General features: G+C 37.2%; 1 protein-coding gene across 2 annotated transcripts in view; it reads right to left on the bottom strand.

Annotated features, from left to right (window-relative positions):
• Positions 1-18,513, bottom strand: part of PPP3CA (protein phosphatase 3 catalytic subunit alpha) — a 311,141-nt gene that overhangs the window by 83,185 nt on the left and 209,443 nt on the right. The window lies entirely within an intron of this gene.

Genomic DNA, 18,513 nt, shown 5'->3' with positions numbered 1-18,513 from the left:
AGGTAGGAGAGGCTCCTGCCACCGCCGCTTTGCTCACCAACCATGAGCCCGGCTTCTGGCTGAGTGGTGCTCTCCCTGTGGGAGCGCACTGACCACCAGGGGGCAGCTCCTGCGTTGAGCATCTGCCTCCTGGTAGTCAGTGCACATCACAGTGACCAGTCGTTATGCAGTTTGGTTGATTTGCATATTAGCCTTTTATTATAAAGGAGATCATTACACAGGGTAGGCAAAAGTAGGTTTACAGTTGTGAGTACATAGAACAAGATTTTATTCTTCTTTTATTCATTACTTATTGTATGTATTATTTTCTGTATGAACAACTATAAACCTACTTTTGCCCATCCTGTACGATGTATCACTGAGACAGAAAAAGATTCAATTAAATTTAAATTCTAAAGAAACATTTTTATAAGATGAACTTCAATATTAGATGTTAAAAATGAAACAAGTAAATTGTGAAATGAAAAGAAAAACCATCCTGTAAAACATAGTACACAAAAATCACTAGGAATTATTATTCCTTAACTTTCTCACCTTCTCTTTTTAACCAAAATTCTTGAAAGAGCTATGTGGTCTTTTTTCAAAACCCACTTATTTTTTACTTATTATTAGAATTAACTACTTTGAAAGTCCTTTAAAAAAAAGTATTAAAAAGTATTATCTCCTTTATACAGATAAGAAAACAGTGTGGCTAACAGAGGCTGGTCAATGTCACTGTTAAATATGGATGACTCCGGGTTTAAGTTCAGATTTGCGTAATTCAAAGCTTTTGCTGTTAACCACCATGTTATAACATGTTCAACATTTTGTATGTTTTATATATGTATACACATTTAATATTTTAAAATAACTTTGTGATTAAACGATGAACATGATGTGGCTGTTTCTTGAACACTAAGAGATTCACAGAATGAATGTATCAGTGATTACAGTACTTTACCTGCCTGGGCTTCTGTAAGCAGTACACGTATTAATGTAGCAAAGGGCTTGGAAGAGTTCCTGGAACCTAATGTGAACTTCATAAATGGCTACCTGTATGTGATGCTATGCCCCTCCCCCCTCCATTCTCTGGCGTCCAAAGATAAGTACAGTACAATCGCCACCTAATGAGGCAAGCCGTCTGCTGGGTTGTTACAGTCTCCAATTCCCCATGAGACTAGGGTCTTTCATCTTCAATGTCACTTAGTTTTAACAGCACTTCCTGAACATCCAGACTTTGACAAGTTATTTTATATCTTCAAGTTCATTCTGCACCAACATATACCCCTACTTCCCACCTTCTCAGAGCTAATTATTTGCTTTTCAGTTCCAATGGAATATTGCTGGTGGGCAGGGTACCCAACTAGGTGCCAGCACTAATAGAAATATGGTGTCCAAAAGCATAAAAAACAGAATCACATACAGGGAATAAAAGCGTTCCTTGTTGCTCCATGATGCTGAGTGGCCTTATGAATGAGTGACGTCCACAGTGTACTGTCCTCAACAGCCTGGTCAGCTCCTGGAGACTCATGCCTATGGCTTCTTTTATGGAGTTAATCCATCTCATATTAAGTTCTCCTTTTCCTGCTGCCTTCTATTTTTCCCATCAATATTATATTTTCCAAAGGACCCTCCCTTCTCATGTTCCAAAGTAGGACAGCTTCAGTTTTGCCATTTTTGCCTCCAGCAATGCTTCAAGCATAATTTTCTCTAGGACTGATTTGTTTATTTTTCTGGTAGTCCAGATTATCCATAGTGGTCTTCTCCAACATCATATTTTAAATGAACCCATTTTTTTTTTCCTATCAGCCTTCTTCACTGTCCAGCTCTCAGGTTCTTACATAGTAATTGGGAATATGAGGGTGTGGATGATCTTAACCTTGGTCTTTAATGACACATCTTTGCTCTTAGTGATCTGTCCTAATTCTTCCACTATTGTGTTTCCAAGTCACAGCCTTCTCTTGATTTCTGGGCTACAGTCTTTATTTGAATTAACGACTAAACCAAGTTAAGCACAATCTTTAACAATTTCAATGTCTTCACTGTCTATGTTAAAGTTGTGTATTTCTTCTGCAGTCATGATTTTTTATCTTCTTGATGTTCAAATACAGTTCTGCTTTGGCACTTTCTTCTTTTACTGTCATCAGAAGTCGTTTCAAATCAGTGCTACTTCCTGCCGGTAAGTTGGTGCCATCTGCATATATTAAGTTACTGCTATTTCTTCCACCAATTTTCACTCCTACATCCCCTGAGTCTAGCCCAGTTTTTCATATAATATGTTCTGCACATGAATTAAACAAATAGAGAGACAAAAGTGCACCCTTGTCTGATATCTTTACCTATAGGAAACCAGTCTGTCTCTCCATATTTTGTCCTGACTGTGGCAAGTCTCACAGTACTCCTATTTTCTATGAAAAGAACCCTCCATCTATCTGAAGATTCTAAAAAATACTATATCTTTATTAACAGAGCTGTGCATATTTCCATTAGGAATGTACAAAGTTATGGCCTTCAATGAAATTGGCACATCAAAGATAATGAAATAAAATGTAGCGTTTCCCACCCCGCCCCGACCATTATTACCCTTATTTATTAGCCACCTAATGTGTCACAAGATGAAGGCTTTTTCCCCATGAGAAGCGGTCCTCCATTTGTTTTTATACTGGAGAAGTGAGAACAACTAGGTACACTGAGCAGTTGAAACCATTTGGTGAGAAGGTGGCAATGTGGTCATTATCTCCTTCTTGATTTTTTTCCCTAAATGGGGCAATCAGGTTGGTTTTGAATGAGGTTACTCTAACATCCTTAGGACAACCAAAAGGTGCAAGTGTGACCAACATCCAGCAATGCTTACACATTTATACCTGTCTCTATTTTACTACCAGGATATACACAAATTATGCTTACATAATCCACTAGTACCTAGTAAGAAATACCTAAGCAATTACTTTTGAGTAACCGCCTTTCAATTTTGCTTCCCTCCCTTGAAAACTGCAGCCCACATTAAATAAAACTTCACTGGAAATGATTCTCACACACAATGTGCCAACAACTTTTGATCTATGTCTTCTGAAGGAGAATACAGAATTCTGAAGTAGGAAACTGAAAATAACATACAAAAAGGATGTGTCTATTTCTTAGGGAAGGGAATAGTCTTTATTTCTAATACCATTGCTGGAGAGCTAGTGATTGAGCTTTTAAATCATTAAGGGTATTCAAGTATATATGAATATAAGTGCATGTGCGTGTGTGTGTGTGTGTGTGTGTGTGTGTGTAAAGCCACCCACCACAAAGGAGGAATTATTTGGAGATTAGTGGTCAGTATAGCAATTAGGGAGTCATTAAACAAGTTTAAGACTTTACTCACTGTAGATTACAGCAAAGTAGTGCTAAAGAGAAACAGAAATAAACAGCCTGGCCAGTACAAGGAGCTCTTTGTAGTGAGCTGAGTAAGGCCTTGTGATTGTCAAGCTGGGTAATGAATCAGTCACAGAGTAAGTCTATGAGTCCCTGAAACCAGCACACTGCTACGTAGACAAGATACTGGCCAGCATACTGAGGACAAACAGGCCCTTCAGAAAATAATCTCAGTCAGAAGGAGGAGGAAGTGGGAAAGATAACCAACTAGGACCAAGCCTTTGCCTTCTACCTCCTGACCAGAGAAATGCTGGTAACTCTCCATTGACAAGGGTCAGGTGTTCCAAACAACAACCATGCATACAGTGTGTGTGCAATTAGGTACGTATGTCTAAATCAGTGATGGTGAACGTTTTGAGCTCGGTGTGTCAGCATTTTGAAAAACCCTAACTTAACTCTGGTGCCGTGTCACATATAGAAAGTTTTTGATATTTGCAACCATCATAAAACAAAGATTTATATTTTTGATATTTATTTTATATATTTAAATGCCATTTAACAAAAAAAAAATCAACCAAAAAAAATAAGTTCGCGTGTCACCTCTGACACGCGTGTCATAGGTTCGCCATCGCTGGTCTAAATTAATTCAGTGAATCTGAAAAAAAGTATATCCATATTATTACTGAAATATTTTTTCAAAAAATTCCATTGTTTCTAAATTCACATGGACAATTAAATTACATTGGAAAATATAAACACTAGACAGTATTGCACATACTAAGATAAGGCCCCAATATAATTCCTATACAATTTATAGCTTTTAAAGCACTCTGATAAAGCTGTCATCCTGAGCAGAAGACTTATTTTTAAAAGGTAATATTAAATATACACTTTCATATAAAACTATTTAAAAACAGTTTTGCATTGATGCTCAGACTTACACATTGGTCCTGTTTACTTGCCTATAAAAAAAGGAAATTCATCAAAAAACATCATTGAGTCCATTTATTATTGACACTAACAAAAACATTATGTCACAGAATTCCAGGTTAAAGAAAGCTTATGCAAATTAGGACGCCTGGAGACAGGAGTAGTTGTTAAAAACAAACAAACAAAAGGCTGTCAAACAATAAACTGCAGGTAAAAAATAGATTTTTTATGTACCAGCATTTCAAAATTGCATCAATATTATGATTTAGAAGTCAAGTTCTTTTAATTCCTGACTCACTTATTTTTCTATAAAGAACTTTCAGTTCCTCCAAAATACTGGCTTTTATCATCTGGGAAGGCTTGCATGAAACAGAATAACTTCTTCTACAAGTTTTCCCAGTTTCTACTCAACTAACAGATTGTAATTTTTCTTTTAGAAAAGATGTTACTGAATTGCCAAGCAATTTGCAGCATTTGAGCTCCACTCTACTTTCAGCTTCATTCACTTCAACCCAACATTTTTCCATATTTCCCCAAGACAATAAAATTTCTAATGTTAAGGGACTGTCAGTATGTCTAATTCTCAGCATGAGGGGGTCAACCTGTTCAATTTATATGTTGGGTCTTTGAATCTTCCATCTGCTACAATTTTTTTTTTTTTTTTTGCAATTTCAGAGAAAGATCTTGTGTTTAGAGGTTTTGTTAGAAGTTAAACACAGTGGGTATCACAAGAACATAGTATGTGTTTCCCGCTGTTGGTAATCCAGAATTATGTAACCTTCAGTGGATGATAAATTCTAGTACAAACCAGCCAGAACAAATATGTGTACTTTAATAGCAGAATGTGTAAACTTTTTAAATCAGGCAATTCCTGAGATAAAAGTGAGTTTATTACAGCATTCATTTATCTCTAGAAATCTTCATCAACTATAAAACAAACTAACCAAGAAAAAAATAACAGTGGTATAATTCACTAAAGAGGTACACTTCAAAATAATTAAATTTCCCCCATAGTGAATGTTATTTTTCAAATGTTAAACAAATGTTAGGTACTTTGTAATACACAAAACATAAATTATCAACCAGGGAACTATAGTTTGATAGTATCAAACAATAACAAAAAGTCTCAAAATCAAGTAAACACAAATTTCAAGGTTTTTATTAAAAAGCTATGAAATTAAGTACATAACAATAATAGCATCAGTGTAGATTAATAGCAATAATTTCAAACACTTATTTATATTTATAATGCTAATTAACAAAGAGAAATAAACTGTCTGTTAGCCAGTATTGATGAAAAATGTAACAGGATAATTGCAAAAAAAAAAAGAGTGCACTATATTGTAGATTATAATAATCACAACAATCCAGTACTAGATGCTTCATAAATCCCTTAAATCTCAGTTATAATTATAATTAGATGTGGAAAGAAACTAAAATAGTCTGTGTTCTTAAACTACTTTATAGGACCAAGCATATACAACACCATGGTATGTCCACAGTGCTTATTCCAATCAGTAGAAACTTTTATTTTTTTATCCTAAAGATGAATGTTCCTGTCACTGAAATTATTTTTTGAAGTTTTTTCTTTTCTTCATGGATTGAATGCTTTACAAGATTATGTTTACTGGGAGAACTTAATTATTGAATTAGAATGCTCTTTTTTTTCATCTGTTATTACTATTTTTCATTTCAGCAACAATCCAGATTTTAAATAAGAGCCTAACTATTAAGGATTCATAATAACATTATGGAATTAAGTCACGATTTTGGCTGTGATATTAATAAATAATAACTATGTATAATACTTAAGTGGTATTTAATAAAATTTGGTCATCACTCTGTTCATGTATCCAAGTTTGGTCAGTAGTGGAAACTATTGTTTATTTGATATGTGGATATATTTACATTATGTAGTTCACTAAACACTTAATTTTCATCACAGTCAATCAAGAATATTGGATGAACACTATGAGTTGATTTAATTTCAGGCAAATGTAAATAAATTTGAAAACTTATGTACTTATATATATTTATTTACAAATGAATGCTTATTTTTTTCACTTTTTAAAATATTAATTTCAGAGAGGAAGTGAGAGGGAAAGATAGAAACATCAATGATGAGAGGGAATCATACAACAGTTGCCTCCTGCACACCCCCTACTAAGGATGGAGCCTGAAACAGGGCATGTGACCTGACCAGGAATCAAACCGTGACCTCCTATCCTAGATAATAAAAGCCTAATATACTAAGTGTCCTGTAGGCCGTTCAACCAAAGTGTAATATGCTAATGATATGCTAAGGCTGCTCAACAGCTCGCTATGACGTGCACTGATCACCAGATGGCAGTCGACTGGTCGACCAGTCGCTATGACATGCCCTGACCACCAGGGGGCAGACACTCTGACCGGTAGGTTAGCTTGCTGCTGGGGTCTGGCCAATTGGGACTGGGCAAGACGGGCCAGACATGCCCTGGAGCTCTCCTGCAGTCCCTCCCTGGCTGGCCAACCTCCTGTGTCTCTCCCAGGCCCTGATCGTGCACCAGTGGGGTCCCTCAGCCTGGCCTGCACCCTCTAGCAATCTGGGATACCTCGGGGGATGTCAGAGAGCTGGTTTTGGCCCAACGGCGGAATGACCAGTCACTGTGACGCACACTGACCACCAGGTAACAGACACTCAATGCAGGGGCTGCCCCTTGGTGGTCAGTGTGCTCCCACAGGGGGAGCACCACTCAGCCAGAAGCTGGGCTCATGGCTGGTGAGTGCAGCAGTGGTGGTGGGAGCCTCTCCCGCCTCTGTGGCAACACTAAGGATGTTGGACTGCCGGCTTAGGCCCACTCCCCGCTCCCTGCAGGGAGTAGGCCTAAGCTGTCAGTCGGACATCTCCCAAGGGCTCCTGGACTGTGAGAGGGCACAGACTGGGCTGAGGGAGCCCCCACCTTGAGTGCACAAATTTTGTGCACTGGGCCTCTAGTATTTTGATATTTTTAAAAACTGTTTGGTATCTGTGGCCACAGTATTCTTTCAATTTAGCTTTTTGCTTTTACCTAGATGTGTTATTTCTTCCATGAGGAGAGACAGCCTAGTGTAATGGTGCAGATATGAACCTAGACCTCTTGTTTTCATAATTGCTGTTTGTTAGTTTTTTGGTTTGTATGTGTATTCCTGCTGATTGACCTTAATCAATTAGCTGTGGCCTCTTAATCATTTTCTTCTTCATGCTCCCTGAATCAGCTGTATTATCTATAGAATCCAAGGACTCTTCCAATTTGCTTTTCCCAATTGCCTCCTTTATACAGACACATTCTACTCTGTTTTTACATTTCTTTAGACTTTGACTATCTTGCCACTTGTGTAACTAGGACAAGATACTTAATCTTTGCAGGAGACATCAGATGCCTCATCTATAAGGGGCGTCATAATAAACCTATTTGTAAGTAAGTTTTTTTAACTAAATGAAAATATATAAGGGAGGAAAAAAAGCTTAACATGCTGTGGCGCAGGAATACCCAGACACACAATGTGAAATAGTGGACTTGGCAGAGGTTGTCTACCTAAGAAACATCAAGGATGATTTGCAATCTTTAGCTAGATGATCTAAGTGCCTGCAATCAATGTAGCCACAAATAAAACATACAAAAAGTTACTCTATTATTTTCTACTTTTTATCCAAATGCATGTTATGGATTATACGTTGAAAGATGTTAAGGCTAAAATCAAATAGACTAGGTCTCATGCTCCACAAGTTCCATTTTCTAAGAGTGGACATATTTCCAAATGGCTTTAGTAATATTACCAATCTTGCAGTGGGTAACAACACCATGACGAATTTCCAGGTAGTCTTGTTTTCTATTGTGGCAAAGCTCATTTACAAGACCGCTCTGTTCCATGACTGTGTAATGGTAGTGATGTTTTAAAAGCTGAAAGTAACATAGTAATAGAAGAAACACAAGGTATTTCACCAAAAGGATGTTTTACAAGGCTCTTACTAGATTTTTGGAAAACTCAGTTGAGTAGGCAAAAAGTGAGTCATCTTCTATTCTTATCATAACACTACTCAAATTTTAACAATTGAAAAGATGTTGTTTTTAATATTTTTTAAACTCAAGGAAAGCAAGTTAATGATATGGAATTCTAGAGTCCACATATCCATCATTAATTTGGCAATTATAGGCAGTGGGGATATTAGAAATGGGCTTTACCTATTACTGACTTTCAAGTAATTAGCTATATTTATGTCTCCTGGTAAGTGAACAAAGCTAAAAGTACTATTCCTGAAAAAAAAATACTTAAATGACTTCATAAAAAGAAGGCATGGATTAAATGCTATCACTTGCTCAATAAAAAATATACAAGCTTATTTGTTATATGAGGCATATGTAAAAATTGAAGTTTTAATTCTTAAGTGAGCAATTTTTAAAACTATGTGAATAACTTAGACATCTTAGAACACATTCATTTAAAATTTAGTTAAGAAAAAGTACTTTCTGGAATATAATTTTAATAATGACAATAAGCTTATTTATTAATTCTGTCTAATTTTCCTTAATCTATCATTTTCTTATCATCCTTCATTAAGCAGATATTTCAGAATTAATTATTCAATTATATACCTGAAAAAATAAATAGAAGATATTTATTAAATGTGCTGTATTAAAACGATGAATAAATAACATCAAAGACTGAATAACTTTTTACTTATGTCAATTACATTGGGACAATAAAGACATAAAGAATAATATATAATTTTATAGTAAAGGAATAGAAACACAATTAATTCTTTTAGGAATCATCAGGTATAATTGGGATATAAGATTTACACATATGAATACGGACTAGATGGGGCTTCCAAATGCTTAATTTCTACTTATTTGACCTTTCATCAATAAGAAGATGGACCTTTGACCAAGGGCTTCACTCTGGTCTCTGGACTTGTGCAACATGGATGACTAAAAAAGTTTCAGAAGGGTCTAGCCTAGAGGCTCCCTAACATTTAAAATGCCTCCGAACTAGAGAAAAGAATAAAGTCAGACTCTATTCTCTATTTCCTAGAGATGTTTCCTAGGAAGCGGTAAGAAGCCAAAAACATGGGCCTTAAAATGTTTGCTGTGGCAGGCATGGAAGTATGGCCCTTTCCTTCTGTGTCATGAACAAGTAATTTTCCTCTCAGCAGCATGCTGTCACCCTGACCGCTTCTGAGCTGCCCCTGCTAACAGAAGACCAAGCAAAGACCAGTGTGGCTGAGGCCACACGTTAGTTTCAAGTGTGTTCTGTAGAGCTAAAGGATACATGAGAAGGGGTAGGATCATATTACAATAAGCTCTATTTTTATTATTGTTTCTTTTTGGTTTGTTTTTGTTTTTACCTTGGAGGCTTCTTTTTGTTTTTATTTTACCCATGTGAGGTTTCTTTCTTTCTAGGTGTAGTGTGTGTGTGTGTGTGTGTGTGTGTGTGTGTGTGTGTTGGGGCGGGGAGGTAGAAGTGGATGGTAGATATATTTCACTGCTTAAAACTTCTTTAGGAATATTACTGATATAGCCAGAGTCTTACAGGAAATTAGAAATTATGAAAATAAAAGTTGGCTGACTAAAAAAGAAGACTAAAGGGAAGTGACTAGCAGTGTTGATAAAATTTCTAGTAAAGTGGGAAAAGAAAAAGGGATCTTTAGGTAGGCAGGTATAAATGAACCTGCATAAGTGGACTACAAAATAATTGGATTGATTAAAAGGTATATGGGAAAGAGCAAGGGATAAATTAGAGTAGAAAGGTAACACTAGGTTATGAAGGGACTTGAATTTCAGTATGAGATGTTTTAAGAAGGAGATCAATCCCAATACTGAGAGGAGATAAATATGTCAGCTCTATGGAGAATCCAATGCTGTGGAAAAATGGAAAGCTAGGTTGCTTTTAATTAGAGATTCACTGCAATAACACAGTCATAAGACAAGGAGGGCTGGTATTACGATGATGGCAGTGGGAAAAGATACAAGGGGCCAGTCAGAACATTTTTATACATCCATACAACCACTAGAAATTAAGATGTAAATGAAGTCCTTCATTTGTGCCCCAATTCAATAAATATTAAATGCCTGCAACATTCCTACAATATCCTGTTGTGTTAGACCCTAAAAATGTAACAGAACAACTTAGACATAATCAATCCTCCATTGAAGCAAGTGTTTAATGAGGGACACTGGACTAAATAATAATATTAAAGTACCAGCTAGAAAGAGTTTTGTTTTTTCTCTTCTTTGCTTACTGTTATATTCCCAACACCTAGGATAGTACCTGGGACAAAGAAAATCCTCAATATATATTTCCCATACGAATGAGTGAACAAGGCAGTGAGTGTGGTGGACTTGGTGAACTTACCGGGAGGATGTGGTATTTAAGATGAAACCTGAAGACTGAAAAGGAGCTATTCACTGCGTGGTGGGGACAACAGGGTCTATTGCTCACAGCAGAAGAAACAACTTGGGACAAATTTAGAAAGTGAAAGAAGATCTGTAAACTTGGAGATTAGGTAAGAAATGAAAAGTAATGAAACTGTAAAGATTAACAAAAGCCAGAGAATGAGGGTTTTGTCATCCAAGTTAGCAAGTTAGAGAACTTCATCCAAAGAGGAGCCAAGGAAGGGATTTGGGCAAGAGGAAATATTCTTCCTCATTTCTAGTAAGTCACTATCTATCTTAGCCTAAAGCTCCTAATGTGTAGAATAAGGCAGTAGCAGTGACCATGTACGGTGACTGTGAAGATTACATTTGATAATGTGGTAGTAACTGGCCCAGGTTAGTCATTCAAGATGAGGTAAGTTCCCTATCTCTATGATACCACAGCTCCCTTCAGCTCCTCTTGATTGGATATATATATATATATATATATACATTTACAATAACATTCCAAAGTTAAAATATCAGTCTGGATGAAGAGTTTATATGTTAATATTTTATATTAATATATACCTTACATTAATATATTGCCTTCTTTTTTTAATGCTAGGTAATGGGTACCTGATGGCCACAATTACAAAGTGCAAGCAGGTGACATTACTTTCTTATTTATCTCTTTTCACACAACATGACTGAATCAGAAAAACATGCAGTGATATTTAAAATAGAAGTTACATATGAATAAATTTATATAGAAATTGCTATTTTGGTGTTGAGTAGCATATTTTTATTGCCACCGTTTTAAATTTCCATCATTTATAAAGTCCCTTAATTGAAATTCATTATAAAAGCACTTATATATTCACTGGTATCTAAGTTATTAATTTATGTACACAATGTTTTCCACTGTTTGTAAATATAATGTATTTAACATAAAGCATGAGTTTCAAGGTTTATCTTAAAACACAGAGAATCAGAATTCAAAATAGCCTCAAAGATAGCAATGAAGTTTAAATGCTTATTAGCATAGAGGTGGGAGGCTATAAGATATCGTAGACCTTAAGACACATGAAGGATCTGCTCCCTAGATCTTTGAAAATCCTATAATTCACAAAGATTACTAAGTATAGTATTCCCCCCATGAAATGCAGTCAAATATAAGACCTGGCTTCAGACATAAATGAATCTGGGCTTAAACGAAGCCTCCCTAATTTTCACTCTCCTATCAGCTTCTCTCTGCACATTGGCCTTATTTTCTTCTACTGCACTGGACTTACTCTATTCTCCAAGTCACATCCTGCCGGCACACTGAAGTAAAAAGCAGATCCACCAATTCCAGCAAATCTGCACCATGGAACAAGTGTGGTCCCCTGCTCACTCCTGAATTAATCACTGTGTCCACAGAATGGAGTGTACGCCATTTGCCCACTCCCAGTTGTTAGTAGGAGGGGGCCAAAGTCAAGTATCAAAGGGAGTATTTCAGGCAATCACAAACAATGTTGTGCTTAAAAAAAAAAAAATAGGCTGAAATTCTTGTACTTCTGTTTACCTTAAAGATAATTCCAGGAGCCATTCTAGTGCCTTTGCTAAAATTTTAAAAATTCTTATTTGAGCAATGTTGGCAGGACCTGGAAAACTCATCGAAACAGTTTAATATTCACTTTGTCTAATATCTGCACAGAACTTATGATGGATTCATTAACATGCCACTCTTGTTTATCTAAAGCCTTCTGGCTAAGTCATCACCTCATCATTCCTCATTTCCAATGGAATTGGCTATCTTTGCATGGACATTTTTTTTCACAAAAAATACACACACAGAGATATATACAGGTAAACATACATACAATACTTACAAAAAGAAAAAAGCCAAAAATGAAATTCAGACAGTAAGAGGTCTGCTAGCCTCATGCATGAGCTAAACCAATACATGTGTAATGACCCACTCTGAAAGGTCAAGTCTTTGAATGTAAAAATTGTGAATGCCAAGACCCTACTCTCCTACTGCATCCTATGATGTCTAAAGTATGGTGAAAACATTTTAAGTACCATGACTCATGTCTCTGAAGATGGCAGCAGTTTTTGTACTAAGATCAAGTGTTAGAAAGGCATGGAAAACTGGAAACGAAATAACTATATAAAAACCCACTTAGGGAATGATCTAATCTTAAATTGATTCAAATCCCTGTAAGGATTAGAAAATTCTACGTTAAGCACACTTTCCATATTTCTCTTTCCACAGCTGTCATTAACATGGTATTTACAAAAGACTTTCTGATTGAGATACAAAAGAGATAGGTTTCTTAATACAGTATTTAAGTCATATTGCTTCTAACTCGCACTCTATTTGGGAAATACGAAGTGGTTACTCTGGAAATATTGATGGTACAAAGACACAGATGATCATCATAAACCTCTATATCAGACACACCTTTTATTCACAGTATCTTCAAACACTTTACAAACCTAACAAACCCATGCTCATTCTGTAGTAAAGCTCTCAAGAGCAGATAATGCCCAATGGTTGTACAGAATGCAAATTCTTAGGTGTTTCAGTTTTATTTCAGAAAACAAATACATCTTCATCCTGGGATAATTCAAATGCATCCTATGTATGCGAAATCTAACTACGTGTGCTGAAAAATTGCCCAGGCAGTTAAAATATATAATGCTGCACTTACGAATGCTGCTGAAACAATATTAACATCTCAAAGTTGCCGAGATGTTGTTTATTCCATGTCTGAGGAAAGGCACTTCTAAGAGTGAGCAGGATCCACAGGGTCAACTTTAGATTTACAGCTTATATTGGTACCTGGTCAGTATTGCAGGACCTTTAAATGTGGGTCCAAATTTCCCCCCCCAGATTATTGAAATCTTGTTTTTCCTTATCTCAGCCCAAAGATTTTATTTGGGCTGTATGACTTCTTCACAAAAACCATTAGTGCCTAGTTACTGGCTAAATTTCAAAAAATCACCTGTTCTTAGATCTCCCACTTTCTCGCTTGCTGTCCTCTGCTTGTTTCTGGGACACCCAGTTCCTCCATTTTGAACTTGTCTGATACTAGATATTGAGTTGAATTGTGTCCCCCCAAAGGTATGTTCAAGTCCTAAGCACTGGTACCTATGAATGTAACTTTATTTGGAAATCGAGTTTTTGCAGATAGAATCAGGTTAACATGAAGTCAGACTCCATTAGGGTGGGCCCTAATGCAATAGGACTGGTGTCCTTATAAGCAGTGGAAAACATGGGCACAGAGACAGAGGCCAGGTAAAGGCAGAGGCAGAAAGGGGAGTCACGCTGTCACAAGCCAATAAAGTCCTGGGGCCTCCAGAAGCGGGAACAGGTAGGGAAGGTTCCTCACTAGAGGGGAATGTGGCCCTGCCAACACCCCATGTCACACTTCTCGCCTCCAGAACTGTGAGACAATACATTTCTGTGGTGTGAAGCAACTCAGTTAGTGGAATTTGGTTATGGCAGCCCTAGGAAATGAACACACTAGGTTGATTATTCAATTATTTGAGTTCTACTCATACATAAGAAAACATTTTGAGTTCTTAGGTCAAATAGTGTTTCTAAGCATTTTAAATGCTTAAGTTCAATTAATCCTCAAATAACATAAGAGGAACAACTATTATTCATCAACATTTTCCAGACATGGAACTGAGAAAGGTTAAGTAACTTGCCCACGTTGAAAACTGGCAGCGGTACATTCACACCCAGGCTCTCTCCTCCCTGGGCCTCTGCTTCCCAGGTCGCTCTTCACGTGAGCCACCACAGCTCTGCCAGGGAGAGAGGACTTCCTACAACTGCAGCATCCGCGTCCTGTCTAACTATGCTTCACGGGCAGATGTGTAGGCCACAACCTTTTCCAGTCTGCCCTATCCCAGGAAGAGTTAGGCTATGTGCCTGAGAGATGCCATAGAAACCCTTCTGAGAAAAATCCAGATGGGAGGAGCCTGGGTTCATCAGGATTACCTTGAAAAGGTCCTGTAAGCTTTAGATGACTGCGGACTGAATGTGTGGCATGTCTGTCCTCCAAGTCCTGATGCAACAGTTCACCCTGAACTCCATATTTGTAAACACACACCCACAAAACAGACTACCCTAAGGAAATATGATAAACATGACATGGGTCATGAAAACATGCTTTATAAGAAAAACAGGGCTATCTGGTCCAGAAAACAGAATAGATGGCCATATGGTAACTGTCCTTGAGATTCCAAGAGGCTTTTGTAGATGAGCCAGCAGGCTTATAGTCCAGATTTTAGTTTTTGTTTTGTTTTTCTTTTGAGGGAAGAATAACAGCAAATGAGTGAAAGTTAAAAGGAAGCCTAGTTGTCTACTATATAAAAAAATTCATTTCTATCAAGAAAACTGTTCACAATGGGAGGGAGGGTGTGATGAGCTCACCCACACTGGAAATATTAAGCCAAGCGTGAAGCACCAAGTTGCTGTTGTTATATCATCAGATCTCTGGGTCCTCCTGTCATTTTTGATTAATGATTCTTTTCACTTAGGGCAATTTACTTTGGGTAAACAGCTTGAACTCTGGTTCAAATGGCAGCCACCATTATCCAATTATTAGTCTCCCAACGCTATCACTTTTCTAAGATATGGAGCTAGTTACTTCAATGTTCTCATCTGTAAAACTGAAATAATAATATTTCAGTTTGCAAAGTGCCTGAGGATTAAAAAGCATAATGTGTTGTGACTGCCCTATTTCAGTGACCTGAAGACAAGGCCTTTTATAAGATACACCAGTATTTCAGATATTACTAAATAATTAAACAATGGCATATTTTCTTATCACTTAAAATCTTTTATACTTTATAAGACAAATTTTGATTAATATACGCTGAAATCTTCTTTCCATCAACTTTGACTCACCAGAATCCTTTTTCACATCAGTTACTGATGTTTGTTCACCAACATCATTATCTATGCTACCAAAGTATCCACAATGTGCTGTTTTCTAAGGCAGGGCTCCAGCATTACAACCAGCACTTTGTTGCTGGACTTCCTTATCTGGTGTATGAGAGGCAATCCTCTGCTTGTGTGTTGGCAAAAAAATACAATGGCCTTCATTAGCTTATGGCAGGGGTGGGCAACCTTTTTGTGAGTGCATGCCAAAACCAGCAAAATCTCTGACTCAAAATTCTTCTGCGTGCCAACACTAATTTTTTGAGAACATGTTATGCCTACTTGATATCTCTTAAGGTGTACGTATGTGAAGAACCTTGAAGAAATAATAAAATTCATTGGAGCGACGAAAACACAGTATATGATGATGAAAAATACATTTATTTTTTAATGTATACATGTACACTGATAGTCCGACAGAAAACTTTATGACCATTTGATATTATCAGTAGGACTTTTGCTGCTGCATCATTGATGACAGAGATTTTACATCAGGTTTATATTTCGTGACCTTCAGAGATATGCACGAGCTACTACTTTCATCCGTCAGGCTACTCCTATTACGAGACTTAACAAAATTCATCACTGAGAATGAAGATTCACAAGTGTATGTGGATGAAACCAAAACACTGGTCGGATCTAGGAAGGCAGGGAGAGTTAAGGCAGAGGCATAGAAATTGCTCTTCCCCTCTCTCGTCAATCCATGTCTATGATCTTTAAGATAATTTGTTATGTAAAATTATTTATTTATCTAAGATGCACCTATACTGAATTTATCTGAAAAATAAAAAAGTCGATATTAAGAAAAAAAATGTAAATGGAAGATTATAAGAGAGGGTTTCGCGTGCCAGCAAAAGTTACTGGTGTGCCATGTTTGGCACGCGTGCCAGGGGTTGCCCACCCCTGGCTTATGGTGATCATTATCTCTCAGGTCCTATTGAGCACATGGCTTTTGCTTTGTGTCAAAGTAGAAAATATCAGACAGTCCTTCAAGAGTGAATATTTTCTTCTCTAATATTAAATGTGTATGTACTTCACTGTCCTGTTTCTTGGCCGTTCTGTATATAACATTTAGTTTCGATGCCAAAGAACATTGTTAAAGGCACTGTAAACAGCAATTAAACTCAACACGTGCAGTTCCAACAATGCAGGTAACTCAAGGAAGGAGACAACGATATGAACAACCACGACCAAGTTTGTGCATGTGAGGGCAACGTCATGACGATTGTTAGACCAGTAATTGTGAGACCCAGGCAAATTTCAGAGAAGTTAGAATATGAAAGATGTACATTTTGAAAATGATGAAATATAGACTCATTTGATTACTGTATTATAGTTTTCTTTGATTGTCAGGAAGTGGCTGTCTTAATATGTACTCCTGCATTTCATAAAAGACGGACTCAATAAATATTGGCTTAGTGGAGTAGAAGTTAGCAGGCATATTACAGAGGGGATTTTCTGGTAGTGTCTAGAGTAGACGACTGCCAAATTACTTTCTGAACCTATGATACTTTCATCCCAAAGCAATTAAAAAGAAAGATGGGGGCAGAAAATGGAGATCTGACAGATATGACTTAAAATACATCTAAAGAACACATTACATAAGGAACCACACATCTGGTTGTTGCTGTGGCTGAGGAATGGTTTGCAGTTCCCAGGGACCATGCCCAGCTGCTGTGAGAAGGCACACCAACATGTCCCTATTCACCCTGGAATGCCTCTGGGAGGCCATGTCATTTCTACAGCTCTCTGAGGAACACCCCAGGGCCACCCTCCCCGCCATACCAAATCAAACCAAAGGCTAGGTCTTCCAGAGCATGAGGTGGGTTGAAGCCCCTGGAAAGAGCTGAGCCACTACCGTCTCTGGTCTCTGGTTTAAGTTCCTGCCTGTGTGTTATTTTTTCTTTTTGTCTTCTTCCCACATTAGTTTTAATTAGTTGATGCAATGCTGTTCCCTTTTCCCTATTTCTTCTCCTGATATAAATGTGTCAGGAGGATGAGAGCAATTTACTGCTCTCCATGGGCTGAGAGAGTACATGTACCAATTTGTGAAGTCCATTATAACTCACAGCTGTCAGTCCTCAAAGAAAATAAAATTTAAAAACCTGCCACAAACCAAATAAGCTCAAAAGAACAAGGACTATACCTTCATTATTCTGTTAGATAAAATAGGTTATTAATATGAGCAATTCAATTGAATTTCCACTTTTTTAAAGTTGAGATCTTACTGATATTAAAGCATTGCTTACACAATGTCACTTTCCTAGGCAGAAATAATCCATGGTTGCTTTTGACTAAATGAAAAAAATCCAAATTTTCCATCATGGTACCACCATATCCATTCCTCTCAATACAACCCCTTTCTATCTCATTTCTCCAGCCTCGTCTCTGTCAATCCCTTTGAGAAGAGGTGTAGTGATTCCAATCTTGGTTTTACTGCCATTAAATGCCTAATTTTTGGACAAGTAACTAAACCCAATGGACCCAGAGTTCTAATCTCTAAAATGAGGGTAAGACATCTACTCATTGGCTTAAATGTGTGATATTATAGTCACCATGCACACTATCTGACATACAGTACATATATATAAATGTACCTAGCAAAGCATCCCACCCTGCACTCTCACTTCTGTGAAATCTTATCAGGCTTGCTCTTTCTATACTTGTAATAAATAGATATGTAATTATATATAGTCACACGTAAGGTTACAGAGCAATTTTATATATAGTTATAAGGTTACATATGCATCTATCCTATATAATAAAAGGCTAATATGCAAATAGACCGAACGGCAGAACAACCGAACAACCGAACTGGTCACTTTGACGTGTGCTGACCACTAGGGGGCATGTGTGGAACATGGCGGGTTTGGCCGCAGTGGGATGGTGGAGCAGGTGAGTGGGAGAGCCAGATCTGCCCCTGTGCCTACTGCAGCC

This window comes from Myotis yumanensis, unplaced genomic scaffold (genome assembly GCF_028538775.1).
Source record: "Myotis yumanensis isolate MYYU_CA2020_CCGP unplaced genomic scaffold, mMyoYum1.0.hap1 SCAF_1, whole genome shotgun sequence".
In the NCBI taxonomy this organism is placed as follows: Eukaryota; Metazoa; Chordata; class Mammalia; order Chiroptera; family Vespertilionidae; genus Myotis; species Myotis yumanensis.
The sequence above is the reverse complement of the archived record's forward strand: the minus strand, read 5'-3'. Positions and strand labels throughout refer to the sequence as shown.